A 13,050-nucleotide genomic window follows, 5' to 3' on the forward strand; every position below is an offset into this window, starting at 1 on the left:
TGACTCCTCCAGGCTCCCCACCGTCAGAGGGCAGCCCTGGGAAGAGGCAGAAGTGCCAGTGTCTGGGGTCACCCGCTTGCAGGCTCTGTCTCCGGCGGGGAGGAGGTCTCTGAGGCAGACCCCTCGGGAGCTGCCCTGTGCTGGCTCCCTCTCAGAGTGCCCTGACTCTCACAGGTCTGAAGCCAAAGGCAGCACAAAAACACGGACAAAAATCACCTCAGCTCTGGGTGGCTTTGGGGAGAAGCAGCAAACGCGTGGGGTCCAGAGTCAGCGCGACCTGGCTGACTGTGGGATTTTGGACAAGTCATTTCCCTTCTAGGACCCCCAGACACGCCCAGGCAGGAGGCTCCAGAGCCTGCCCACTGTGGGACTGTGTCGTTTCTAGTTCTCTGAACGGAGTTGGCCCTAGATATATAAACAGCGGGGACCACCGTGACCGGCACGAGGCCAGGCTCAGAGCAGAGCGGGGCTGGGTTTCTGACCTTGGTCAGGGGAGGAGGCTCTGCAAAGGAACAATCACTGGACGGTGACACCACAGAGTAGCAGCGCTGCTGAGGGAGACAGAGCTTCCATTTTGCAGATGAAGAAACTGAGTCCCAGAGAGGGAAAGCAACTGTCCCAGGCACTAGAGACTAGAACCCAGGAGCCCCTCTGCCTCTCCCCTGCCCACCCATCCACCCTGCCCCCCGACCACTCTCCGGGGCTCCCCTGGGCCTGGGAGGCAGGCTGGAGAGCCCCACAAGATAGAACCGAAAGCAGAAACCCCTCTCTTGTTGACTGAGTGCCCCTAGACCACCCCCCCACCCCCCCCACCGAAATCTCTCCTTCTGTGGCTGGGGTTTTTCTGCTTCTGTGATAACCTGAGGTGTGTAGGGCTGGGATGAGAGGGGTCTCCTGTCACCTCAGATCCAAGGGGCGCCCGAAGTGGGATGCTGCTCTGCCATGCCGGGACAGCATGGCACTGGGCCAGTGCCCCCGGCAGCGGCAGTGAGAGGCAGCTGGCTGGGGCTGCCGCCAAGAATGCCAAGAATGCAGAGCGAGCGGCTGTCCTTCCCGCTCCTCTTCCTCCCCCCACTCAGAGAACAGGATATGCCCTGTCCAGGGAAGCCCGAGTCCCACCCCCTTATGGGAAAACCACAGGGCATGTGGGGGGCCATGAATGCTCTTGCCTTGGGATGGACACTCAGTACGGGGAGCCTGAGGGGCTGGCACTGCTGGGGACACAGGGGGTTCTGTGTGGATTTAGCATGTGTTGATGACCTACTATGTGCTGAGTGCTTCATGGATATCCACACAACCTCAGAAAATTGAGGCTCAGAGGGGCCAAGGAACTTGCCCAAGGGCACCAGCTAGCAAGTGGCGAAGCCAGACCTGATCCAGGCCAGCCTGACCCTGACGCCCAGGCTCTTCGCCGCTAGACCAGGGGGCCTCGCCGTCACCGTGGCTGCTGGGGGCTGTTGTCTGGCATCCCAGTGCCCCTGCAGAAAATGGGGGGCGTGATGCAGAGAGGCAGCCCCTTCCTGTTGGCAGCTGGCCGGTCGGGCAGTTGGCAAAGGGTCAGCGTAGGAGGTTTGTCAGTGTGGGAGATACTGGGGCTGGAAGCTGGGCTCCGGGCCCCCTCCCTGGCTGCTCTGGCGGGGTCCCCGCACCGGGGAATCCCAGAGTTTGACCAGGGTGCAGGCTATTGGCTTTAGGACAGGTTCCTCCAGACCTTCTGTGATGGGCAGGGGAGGCTGTCACTCAAGGGGACCCCCGGGAGAGGAGGTGAGGATCTGAGAAGGCCGAAGGGAGATGCAGGGGTATGGGGAGAGCATGAGCTGCACCCAAACTTCAGCCCTGTGATTCTAGAGGTACCCCCCTCTCCCAAGCTGTGCACCCACCTCCTCCCACCTTCTGAGGCCGGCTTGCTCCTGGCTGGTTCAGATGTGGCCCTCCCACCCGTGACTGGCCCTGGCCCTATTGGCAGGTGGGTGACAGAGGGGACTGCAGAAGCTTGGGCTGTGCTGCGGGGGCTGCCTGGAACCAGGCCTACCCCAAACCGAGCCCGAAGTGATTGGAGAACAAGGGGCCATCTGCGCAAGGGGATTAACCCCTTAGAAATAGGGGAAACTGAGGCTCAGGGGACCTGCTCAGTCAGGAGCTGTGATTTGAATCTTGATCTTGTCTCTGGCACCCACCAGCTTTCAAGGGAATCTGGGCAGAGCCCCTGGCCCCTCACCTTCCCCCAGCCTTCCCACCCGGTCCCCTAGCTCCTGAGGTCTGGCTGGTTCTGTTCCAGTGTGTTGTCTTGCACTGGCTCCGGGTCCCCTGGGGGGCTGGGGTCAGGTAAACAGGATCCCAGCCGTACTCCCTGACCTTGTTTACCTCCCGAAAGAATGTGAGGGCATTCCTCCCCTTCCCAGCCTGTGAGTCACCCCTCAGCAATGCGCTAGGCTCCGCTACTGCCTGCCTGCCTGCCTGCTGGGCCCCCATTCAACCCCCACTGGACCCCGGCCCCTTGCATCCTCACCGGGTGATGTCAACCATGTCACCCCCTCCCCACATCAGTGGAGCCCACCGGGCCTTGAGTCGCCATGACGACAGCTCACAACAGGAAGCCAGGCCCCATGAAGGCCTGTGCTGGGCCAGAAACACAGGAAGCAACGCTGAGCACTGTGCAGCATTGTCAGCCTAGTAAAAAACAAAACAGGACAAAAAGATTTAATGAGAACAATTAACCCAAAGAAAAAGGAAAAAAAAAAAAGGCCAAAAAAACAAACAAAGCCAAACAGCCTGAAGGTAGGAGGCTGGCTGAGCTCCAAGGACCCCGTGTTTCCCCTCCCAGCACAATGCCGGTTAAATAATACTTCCTTCTCAGAAGAAGGCTCCTAGGGGGAAAGGGGTCCTGCCCATGGCTCCTCTGCTGAGCCCCCCAATTTCTGAGGCCCCCAAGACTTGCCTGGCTCCCCTTGGCTCCCCCCAGTAGCCTTTACTTAGGCCCAGCTCTCTGACCTCCACCGAAGTCTTTGGGGGACCAGATGGGGTGCAGGGGACAGGGTGCTTAGATGATGAGGCTGACTAAGGTTCAGAGATGGCACCGGGCAGTCAGGGAGGCCCCATGGAGGAAGCGGGCCAGAGAAAGCCGATAGGAGTTCGTTTGGCAGTGACGAAAAGGAAGAGCTGTTCTGCTTAGGAGCTCAGCCCGTGCAAGGGGTGAGAGAGGCATGGGAACTGGATCCGTGTGACCGTAGTGGAGTTTGGTGTCACATCATTAGGAGAGAAAGAGACGAGAGCCAGATCACGGGGAGCCTGGAGTGTTACGCCCAGGAGTTGGAGCCGTTATTCCAGGAACCAAGGGGCCTCTGGTGGCTTCTGAGCAGGTTAGCGATAGGTGCAATTTGATCATTGAGGGACATACCTATGGACAGGTTAGGAATGAGGGTGATGGGAGACATACCAGGAAAGAGCCTAGGAATGGGGTCTGCTGACCTGGTTTCTTTTCTTTTGAACTCAATAATAATGACACATAATAGATGCTCAAATAGTATTTATTGAGTGAATAAATGATAATCACCTTACGCTGGTCTTTATTTTACATAAATTGTCTTATGAATTCTCACCTCAACCCTGTGAAATAGGCCTCATTGTTCCTGGTTTTTACAAATGAGAAAACAGAGGCTCAGAGAGGTTGAAGGAGTTGCCCCAGGCTGCACAGCACATAATGGCAGAGGCAGATTCCAGCCCAGCCGATTCCACCCACCATCTCAGGCACACCACACTTAATGTTTACTCCGTGCCGGCTCCACGCCAGGCCTTGGGGACACATAAATAACCAGGCTCCAGATATGCCTTTGAGAAACCCCCTGGGTTGGTGGCCTCACTTTTCCGAGTTGTAGACTGAGGGGTGGCGCCACTTCCCGGCTCCCCTACCGCCAGCCTCAGCGAGGAGCCGCAGCAGTGGGGAGCCCAGTAGGGACACGGAGAGCAGGGAGGCTGCACCAGGCCCAGCTGGGGGGCCAGAGTCTGAGACAAGGAAGGAGGGGGAAGCACCTGAGAAGAGGTCCGATAAGTGTGTGTTGGGGGGTCCCATAGGGAAAGGAGCAGAGCCCAGGGCCTGGCGAGGGGAGGAGAAGCAGATGTGCTGCGAGTCGTGAGCAGGTGCAGCCAGGCCGAGGACGTCAGACGCAGTCCCAGCCCCTGGCCCTCGGGCCCTGGGCCTGCTCAGCTGGAAGCCGGGCCCGGACACAGCAGATGGAGTTCGGGGCTGCACCTGAGGACCTAGGAGAGACCCAGAAAGGACTTGCCTGCCCACACCCGTCCTGCTTCCTCATCCGGTGCCCCTCACGCACCTGCCCCAGGGGTGGGAAAGGGCAAAGATCTCCTCCAACTCCCGGTGGAAATCCTCGTGGGGGCTGTTGAAATGGGCTGCAGGAAAGTGACACAGTCCCGTGGGCGGTTTGTGTCTGCAGCAGGTGAGGGAGAGAGAGCTGGACTTTGCAGGGAGGTGTGACAGGAGGCCAGATGGGAGTGGGGAGGGTCTCTTAGGACAGGAAGGGACAAAAGATCTTCACAAATGGCTGAGAAAGCGGCACTGACTTGGAGCCACCTAGTCAGAGTCCTCGCTTTGGTTCTGCTCCACACCAGGTGTGGGGTCTCTATCGAGTTATTCCCCTCTCTGGGCCTTAGTTTCCAGTTATTCCATCTGCGAAATGAGGGGCTCTGACTGCAGGCAGAGGCAGCCAGCCGGAAGCTTACAAAGCATGGGTCAGCAACAGGACCGTTCAGACTTGGCCTTGGCTCGGCGGTCACATTAGGCAGACTCAGTGGTGAGGCGTTTTAATGACACTTGGTGCAGTACAGTCTGCAGTGTGGAAATGTTCTGGCTCCTTCACTCACCAGCTGTGTGAATTGGGCAAGGTGCTAAATGTCTCTGTGCCCGTTTCCCCACCTGCAAGAAGAGGACCGTAAGGGCACCCACTTCCTGGAGTGCTGGAACACCTGGAGCTAATGCATTTATGCTGGGCAGGTTGTCAGTGCCCAGAGAGCCACTAACTGGGGATCCCCAGGACAGCTCCATTTCCAGACGGAACACTCGGAGTTAATGCACGTATGCTGGGCAGGTTGTCAGTGCCCAGAGAGCCGTCCAGGATGCTTTCTAACTGGGGATCCCCAGGACAGCTCCATTTCCAGATATGCGTGCGCCCAACCTGGCCCTCAGGACAGAAATGGGAACGAGCAGAGGAGGGAGGGAAAGCGGGAACCTGTCTGACCCAGAGGTGAGGATCACCTCCCTCTGCCACCACGGTCTCCTGCCCCCAACTCCAGCCATCATGAGGGTCGAGCCACTGGGTCTGGCTTTGTCTGTCTTTCTCCTTGGGCTGGGCAGGGGCTTAGCAGGCAGCAGGACGACGTAAGATGCACATGGTCCCGGGAGAGGGTGCACAGCCTGAGTTTTTTGGCATGTCACTTAACCTCTCAGGCTTCAGCATACCCTTCTGTAGAATGAGAGGTGACATCAATGGACCCTGTTGTGTTGCTGCTGTGGGTTCTGCAGGAAACTCTGGCCTCTTTGGGGCTCCATCCCATGAGGGAAGTTGGGGAACAAGCACAGGGCAGTCAGACACCTGGGAGTCTGGCGCCACCTGGTGGTCAGAGAGAGTCCCACTGCCCTCTGGGGCTCACAGTCGGAACTCTGGGCACCCAGCCTTCTGCAGCCAGCCTTTGTGATGATTTTTCCCCCAGTCCTTTAACAGCATTCCCATCTCCTGTGTAGCCCTAACCTTCTGCCCTCTTCTCTCATGTCTTGTTGAAAGCCAGTGTCTCACCGAGGATTTATTTATTCACTCAACAAACACTAAAGTTCTGTTGTGTGCCTGGCCCCAGGTGGAGCACCGGGTTGGCGAGATAAATTAGACATGTTCCCTGGCCTGATGGGGAGACACACACAGACCTACAACAGGCTCTGAGCTGTGATTGAGGACAGGCAGAAGGGTAGCCCAGCAGGCTTCATGGGGGAGGTGACGTTTGAGAGGCCCTTGGTAGTAATCAGGGCAGGAGCTGTGAAGGGAACAGCATAGGCAGAGTAAGGAGCCCCTGAGCCGAGCCATTGCGGGGGGCGTGGTTTCCGCGTGTGTTTTTTCCAACACCACCGAGTAAAAGTCACCTCATTAACACAAACTCAGATGTGGTTAAAGGAGTTTGTTACAAATATCAAGATACCATTATTACTCTTATCGCTTAGGAAATTCCAGGGGTTTTAGGAGCTCTGTGCCACAAACAGAGAAGAAGACTAAATATATATATATATTTTTTATCATCACAATATTGCAATGGTTAGTAAGGATTGACACTGTCACTCTGGCTGTTAGTGCTGGATGGAGGAGGTGGGAGGGACCCAAGTGAGAGGGGCTGGTGGCCTGATCTGGGAGTGGGGGTGGCGTGTGCTGGTGACCACAGGGATGGGGAGTCGGGGATGGAACTGAGAGGCATGTGAAAGGAGAGCCAGAAGGAGGGTCTAGGACACCGCTCAGGGCCCGGAAATCTGAATTTTTATATTAAAACTTTGAAAGAATATAGAACTTTATTATTAATTTTAAAAATCATACGTTAATTCAAATTAAGTACACAAGGAAAACCATATGATCATGCCGATAGATGCGGAAAAAGCATCTTACAAAGTTCAACACTATGTTACAATAAAAACTCTCAGAAAACTAGGAATAGAAGGAAACTTTCTCAATCTAATAAAAGGTGTCTACGAAAAAATCTACAGCTGGTAAAAATCTGAGTGCTTTCTCCCTAAGATCAGGAAAAGACGAAGATGTCCACTCTCAATAATTACAGTCCTCATAGTCCTGGAGGTCTTAGCCAGAGCAACAAGGCAAGAAAAAGAAAAGCACGCAAATTGGAAATAAAGTGAAACTCACTTTATTCACAGACATGACCATCTACATAGAGAACTGGACGGAATCAACAAAAAAGCTAATAGAACTAATAAGTGAGTTTAGTGATATTGTAGGATACAAGGTCAATATAGAAAATCAAATTTAGTTCTATTTAGTAGTCATGAACAGTTAGAAATTAAAAATTTTAAATTCTGCTTATAACAGCAATGAAACACTTAGGTATCACTCCCACGAAGATGTGTAGCAACTCTACCCCCCAAACTGCAGAACATCGCTGAGAGAATTAAACAAAGACTAAATGTTAAATGTTGTTAACTGGAAAGTGATAACATTTTCACGGATTGGGAAATTCAATTTTGTTAAGACATCGATTATTTCCAAACTGAGCTTCAGATTTGACATAATCAGTCAAGTATAAGCAGTCTTTTTATTTATTTATTTATTTTCTTGGTATGAGTTGACGAGATGGATAACTATAAAGGAGGAAAATGAATCTCGATCCCAACCTCAGATTATATACCAAAATTAACTAATAATGAATCATATACCTAAATGGAAGAGCACTTGTTTTTTGAAACCACCATAAAGAAAAGAAAAGAGAAGCCACAGTCTGGAAGAAAAGATTTGCAAAACATATACCTGATGAAGGGCTTGGAATATAGAATAACAAAAATAAGAAGACATACAACCTGATTTTAAAAATAGGCAAAAGATTTGAAAGCACAGTTTACCAAAGAGGATACACAAATGGCAAGTAAGCACATAAAAAGATGCACCATTAGTCACTAGAGAAATAGAAATTGTCTACGTGATATCAGTACACATGCAATAAACAGTTAAAAGGGAAAAGATTGATGATATCGAGTGTTGGCAACAATGTGGAGTAACCGGAACTTTCAAATAGGGTGGATGGAAGTGTAAAATAGTCCAGCCATTCTAGAAAAACAGTTTGACAGCTTCTTTTTTGTTATGATAGTTGATATGTGATATTATATTAGTTTCAGGTGTACAATATAGTGATTTGACATCTACATATCTTATGAAATGATGACCATGACAATTCTAGTAAACTTCTGTCACCGTACGAAGTTATTACGATGTAATTGACTATATTCTCTATGCTGTGCATTACATCCCGTGAGGCAAGTTTCTTTAAAAGTTGCCGTTTACCCCGCAGTGATCTCACTCCAAAGTTTCTACCCACGAGATGTGAATGCTGCTTTCCAGGCATGCTGCAACAGCAGTGGTCCTGAGATTTCTTTCCACTGGATGCCTGCATAAATCCGTTTATCTGCGACACCTTCCTCTTAGTTGGTTTCCGCCTCTTACAGAGAATGCAGGTGCTCACCGAAGTCCATGAGCTCCTCTGCTTCCTTGGAGCTAGGGTAGGTGACCCGGTTCTTTGCACCTATGTTGGGTTACAACACTAGTTCTGGCCAAGGAAATGTGCCTGGAAGGTGTGTTACTTCCACGGGAGTGATGTGCCTTCCTTTCTCTCCCTCTACCCCTGTTCACCAAAAGAATGTTCCTGTGAAGGAGTCCGAGGCCCCAGGGAAAGTCAGAAGAACTAGATGGAGGAAATTTAGGTCCTGAACGATGGTGTGGAGCAGCCTCTCCCACTCCCTGCCCTGGCCCCCACTAACCCACACTGGACTCTGAGGTGGTCAGGAAATGAACCTTTAGCGTCTTTAACTGCTGAGACTGCATGTGTGCATGCGTGCATGCATGTGTGCGTGCGTGTGGTCTAATAGCTGGGATTACTTACCCTGACTAATACATTGCCATTCTTGCTGAAATAGATTCTCAAACAACGTCTTAATGAAGGGTGTTTAGGAGGTAAATTTCCAAAGCTCTTGCATGGTCTGAAAAATGTCTTTATTTAGCCCTTACATTTGAGTTTGGCTAGTGAGGCTAACCTGCTAGTTGCCTACTTGCTATGAAAGAAACATAGGCGTGATGTCTGGAGCTGTAGCTCTATCATGTGACCATGTGGCAACAATATAAGGTAAAGGCCTGTGAGAGCACAGAAATGCTAGCTCTAATGCCTCTATCTACTGAACAACCAAGCAATGCTTCCTATGGATGTCTTGTCAGATGAGAAAAGTAGCCTCCTATTTATTTTAAGGTACTGTCTGGGTCGTATTTTCTGTTACATAGAACATCTTTAACTGGCCAAGAAGGTATATAATTTCAGGTTAAAAGTAGTTTTCTCTTAGAATTTGAAGATCTTTCTCTGCTGTCTCTGGCCTCTGTTATTGGTGATGCCAGACTGATTCACGTTCTTTGCGATTTTTTTTTTAAACAGAAAGCTTTTAATGTTCTTTTTATTCTTGATATTCAGATATTTCTTAGTGTGTCTAGGCATTAATTTTTAAGAAATCTATTCTGCTCATCATTTGCCAAGCTTTTCTTTTCTTTTATTATTTATGCCTACAGCACCTGGTCTTCCTAGGTAGTCTCCCATCCAAGTACTAACCAGGCACGACCCTGCTTAGCTTCTGAGATCAAACATCGGGCTTGTTCAGGGTGGCATGGCCATAGACCATGGACCATGGCTCCACTGGGGCGCGAACCCAGGACCTTCTGTGCGTGTAAAGCAGATGTGCTAACCGCTACACTATGGAACCACATCCAATCTGCCAAGCTTTTCAATTTGATGTCCGCATCTCTGTTCAGCTCTGGGAAATTCCTCTGTACCATTTCCTCTCCTTTGCTCTCCTACCTTCTCTTTCTGAAACTCCTGACAGCAGATGGTGGACCTGGATCCATCTTCATAGCTCTTGTCTCTGCTTTCATATTCTGCATCTTTGTGTTCTGTGTTCAAAGATACACTAACTCTTCTATGAATTTTTAAAATTTCAGCAATATCTTTAATAGTTCAAGAATTCATATTTTCTGGCTGTTTCTGCTCAAGATGGCAAATTGTACCCCCCCCAAAAAAAGAATTCTGATTTTCTGATTGCTCTTTTCTCAAAGCTTCTTGTTCATGTTTTGTCCATGTGGTATCTCTTAAAACATTTCTGAGGCAATTTCAACTCAAAGTTATCTTTTATTTCCTGAATTATTTTTATTTTATTTTGAGTCAATTTTTCTATTATTCTTAGTATTTTTCTTCTCAACTACCTGTTAGAATAAGGATAAGACAAAAATCCTTAACATAGCCTAAAATGCTCTGCAGAGTCTGGCCCCTAACTGTTCAGAAACATTACTTTTAAAGTTTCAGAAACATTTCTTTTAAATTTAATTTAATTTGGGGGTTGCGATACATAATACATTCATAAGAGTGTATAAAACATATGATCATTCAAAGAATAATAATAAAGCGAATGTACACATAAACAACTTCCAAATTTACAAAGGGGACATTGCCAAGATTGTGTTCCTCTGCATTTGTCCTCACCTTTCTCTCCAAGAGGAAATCACCATTCTGATCTTCGCAATCCTAATCTCCTTGTTTCCTCACTAGTGTTACTATCTTTGCCTGAATCCCGATACGAAATAATGTTCAGCTCTGCCTGACTTTGAACTATATATAAGTGGCACCATATAGTTTGTATTCTCATTTCTTTTGCTAAACATTATTTTGTAAGGCTCATTCAAGTTGATGTGTATCACGATAGATTCTTCGATTTCAATGCTCGCTAATAATTCAGTGTATGACCACTAGCCAAGCCTGTGGGATTTGAGGGCTGTTTCCAGTCTTTACAAATATGGTTGCTACAAACATTTAAAAACAGATTTTGTGGTGCACACATGCAAGAATGGCTCCAGGGGGTTTCCCTAGGGTGCAAATAGCTGGCTCACAGGTCACATGCAAGTTTGAACTAATTCAGTAGTGCCAAACTCATTTCCAAATTGGTGGAATCCACTTTTATTCTCCCCGACAGTGTCTGCGAGTTCACCTTGTTCCATTCTTGTCAGGACTTGTCATTATCAGACTTTAAAATTTTTACTTATCAGGTGGGGGTGAAGTTGGATCTTGTTGTGGTTTTATATTTTCATGGCTCATGAGGTTGAGCAACTTTTTATTTCATTGGTCACTAGCGGTTCCTCTTTATGATGTGCCTTGGTATTCTATTAAAGTCCATTAGTCAAATTTCTTAATCGTATCCTTATTGAACATATGTCTGCTTGTTCTACCAATTACGGAGAGATGTGTTTTAAAATCTCGCACTGTAATTGTAGATTCATCTATTTTTCTGTGTGGCTCTCTTCGTGTTTCTTATGTTTTAAGACTATATTTTTGCATGCAAATTTGGAATTGTTCTATCTTTCCGATGGATTAGAATATTTTCATTATGAAGTGACCTTCTTTACCTCCAGTGATGATTTTTTCTGGTATTAAAATAACTGTACTAGTCTTTTTGTTAGCCTTTGTTTGCATGCTATATTTTTCCCCATGCATTTACTTTTGCTCTTTCAGCATCCTTCTGATTTGGAATCATCTCTTGTGGATGTCTTTTGTAAATTGCATGCAGTTAGATTTTATCCAGTATGAGAATCTACGTATTTTAACTACAACGTTTATTCCAGTTGCATCGATTCAATCATAGTGCATTTGAATTTATATCTGTCACCTATTGGCCTCACCTGTCTTGTATTTATTTTTCTCTCCATTCTTGCTTACTTTAGGATTGATTGGGTTGATTTTTCTCATTCTATTTTTGACCTCTAATAATTTGGGTAAATACTTTACACTGCATTTCCACTCTTTTAATGTTTACCTTGTAATGACAGTTGCTTTCTTAACTAATCAAAGTTCGAGTGTATTTAGTATCTATCTTCATGTTCTTCCTGAAGAATGTAAGGATCTTAGAACACTTTAACTCTGCTCACCTGTTATATGCTATTGTTGCTGTGTATTTTAGCTCTATTTTCATCCAGAAGACATGGTTATTGTTTTGTATTATCAGTGTTTGTTGTTCTTCATTCCCCATTGCATCAGATCTGTCCGTGATGTCTTCTCCCTGACTGAAGTACCTCCATAGAAATTCCCTTTAGAGAGGGTCTGCTAGTGACAGTCTTAGTTTCTGTATTTGTAAATGTTATTATTTTACTTCGTTCTGGCAAGATGTTTTCACTGGGTACATCGTTTTTGAAATAAATTTTCACCAGACATATAATTGTAAGATGATGGTTATCTCCTCTCGGGACATCGGATACATCATTCCTCTGCCTTCTGGCTTCCGTTGCTCCTGATAAAAAGTCAAGTTTCGATTTGTTACTTCTTTTTTTTCTTCTGTGTGTCAGACAGAAGCGTTTGGACTTTATTCTGAGGACAATAGGGAATTATGGAAGGTTTTTAAGCACTAGGGTGACTCAGTCAGATCTGTTTTTTCAGAAAGCACGCTGGCGCTGTGTAAATACTGGGTCGGAGGGGATGGCAGCTCAGTGGGAAGGTCATTGTTGCCGTCCAGAGAAAGGACAAGGGGTGTGGAAAGGCAGGGCTTGGGATCAGTTGCGGTAGGCGGTGGGTGCGGGAGGAGCACGACGATTCCGGGTTCCTGGCGAGGATGAAAGGAAATGCCGCGATAAAACAGGACTGGCTTGGGGCTGGGTGGTTATAACGAGTTCTTCCGGGACCTCAAGATCCATTCATTCCACAAATAGTTGAACACCTACTATATGCCGAGCGCCCAGCGCGGTTTGTGTGTGTTGGGTCTTGGGGCAGCGTGGCAGCAAAATCCGTTCCCGTGTGCACCTTTTATCCGCCGCAGCTACACCTGCTGCGGATTTTTGCCTAGCTGGGGGCCCTCGAGGCAGAGCCCGCGCCTGTCCCGGGCGTCTCTGCATTACAGCCCACGGACCGACGGACGGATGAATGGAACTATGGCTGTGGAGGGGCCTGCACAGCCCTGGCCAAACTGCGCCGCTCCGGAGCCCAGATCTGGAGAGACCGCGGTGTGGTGACACTGCGACAGGTTGGGAAGCTTTGGCCGTCCCCCACCCTCCTGCAGCTCTGGGGTCGGCGCCGCGGTCCCGCCCGCTCCTTTGTGAGAAGTGGGGCAGACGGCCTCCCCACTCGGCCCGTTTCCTCATCTGCCTAACCCACAAGAGTCACCAAGGATTTTAGGAAACGCGTCTGAATATTGGGATCTCGTCCCGCCCCGGAGCCGAGCGGCGCCCGCGCCAAATAAGTTCCGCGGGCGGGCGGCTGGGGGAGCTG

The 13,050-nt window shown here is 48.9% G+C and overlaps 1 pseudogene; it reads right to left on the reverse strand.

Annotated features, from left to right (window-relative positions):
- Positions 1-9,311: 9,311 nt before the first annotated feature.
- LOC112484240 lies at positions 9,312-9,427 on the reverse strand (annotated as a pseudogene).
- Positions 9,428-13,050: the final 3,623 nt, after the last annotated feature.

Source organism: Pteropus alecto, unplaced genomic scaffold, assembly GCF_000325575.1.
Source record: "Pteropus alecto unplaced genomic scaffold, ASM32557v1 scaffold157, whole genome shotgun sequence".
Classification (NCBI taxonomy): domain Eukaryota; kingdom Metazoa; phylum Chordata; class Mammalia; order Chiroptera; family Pteropodidae; genus Pteropus; species Pteropus alecto.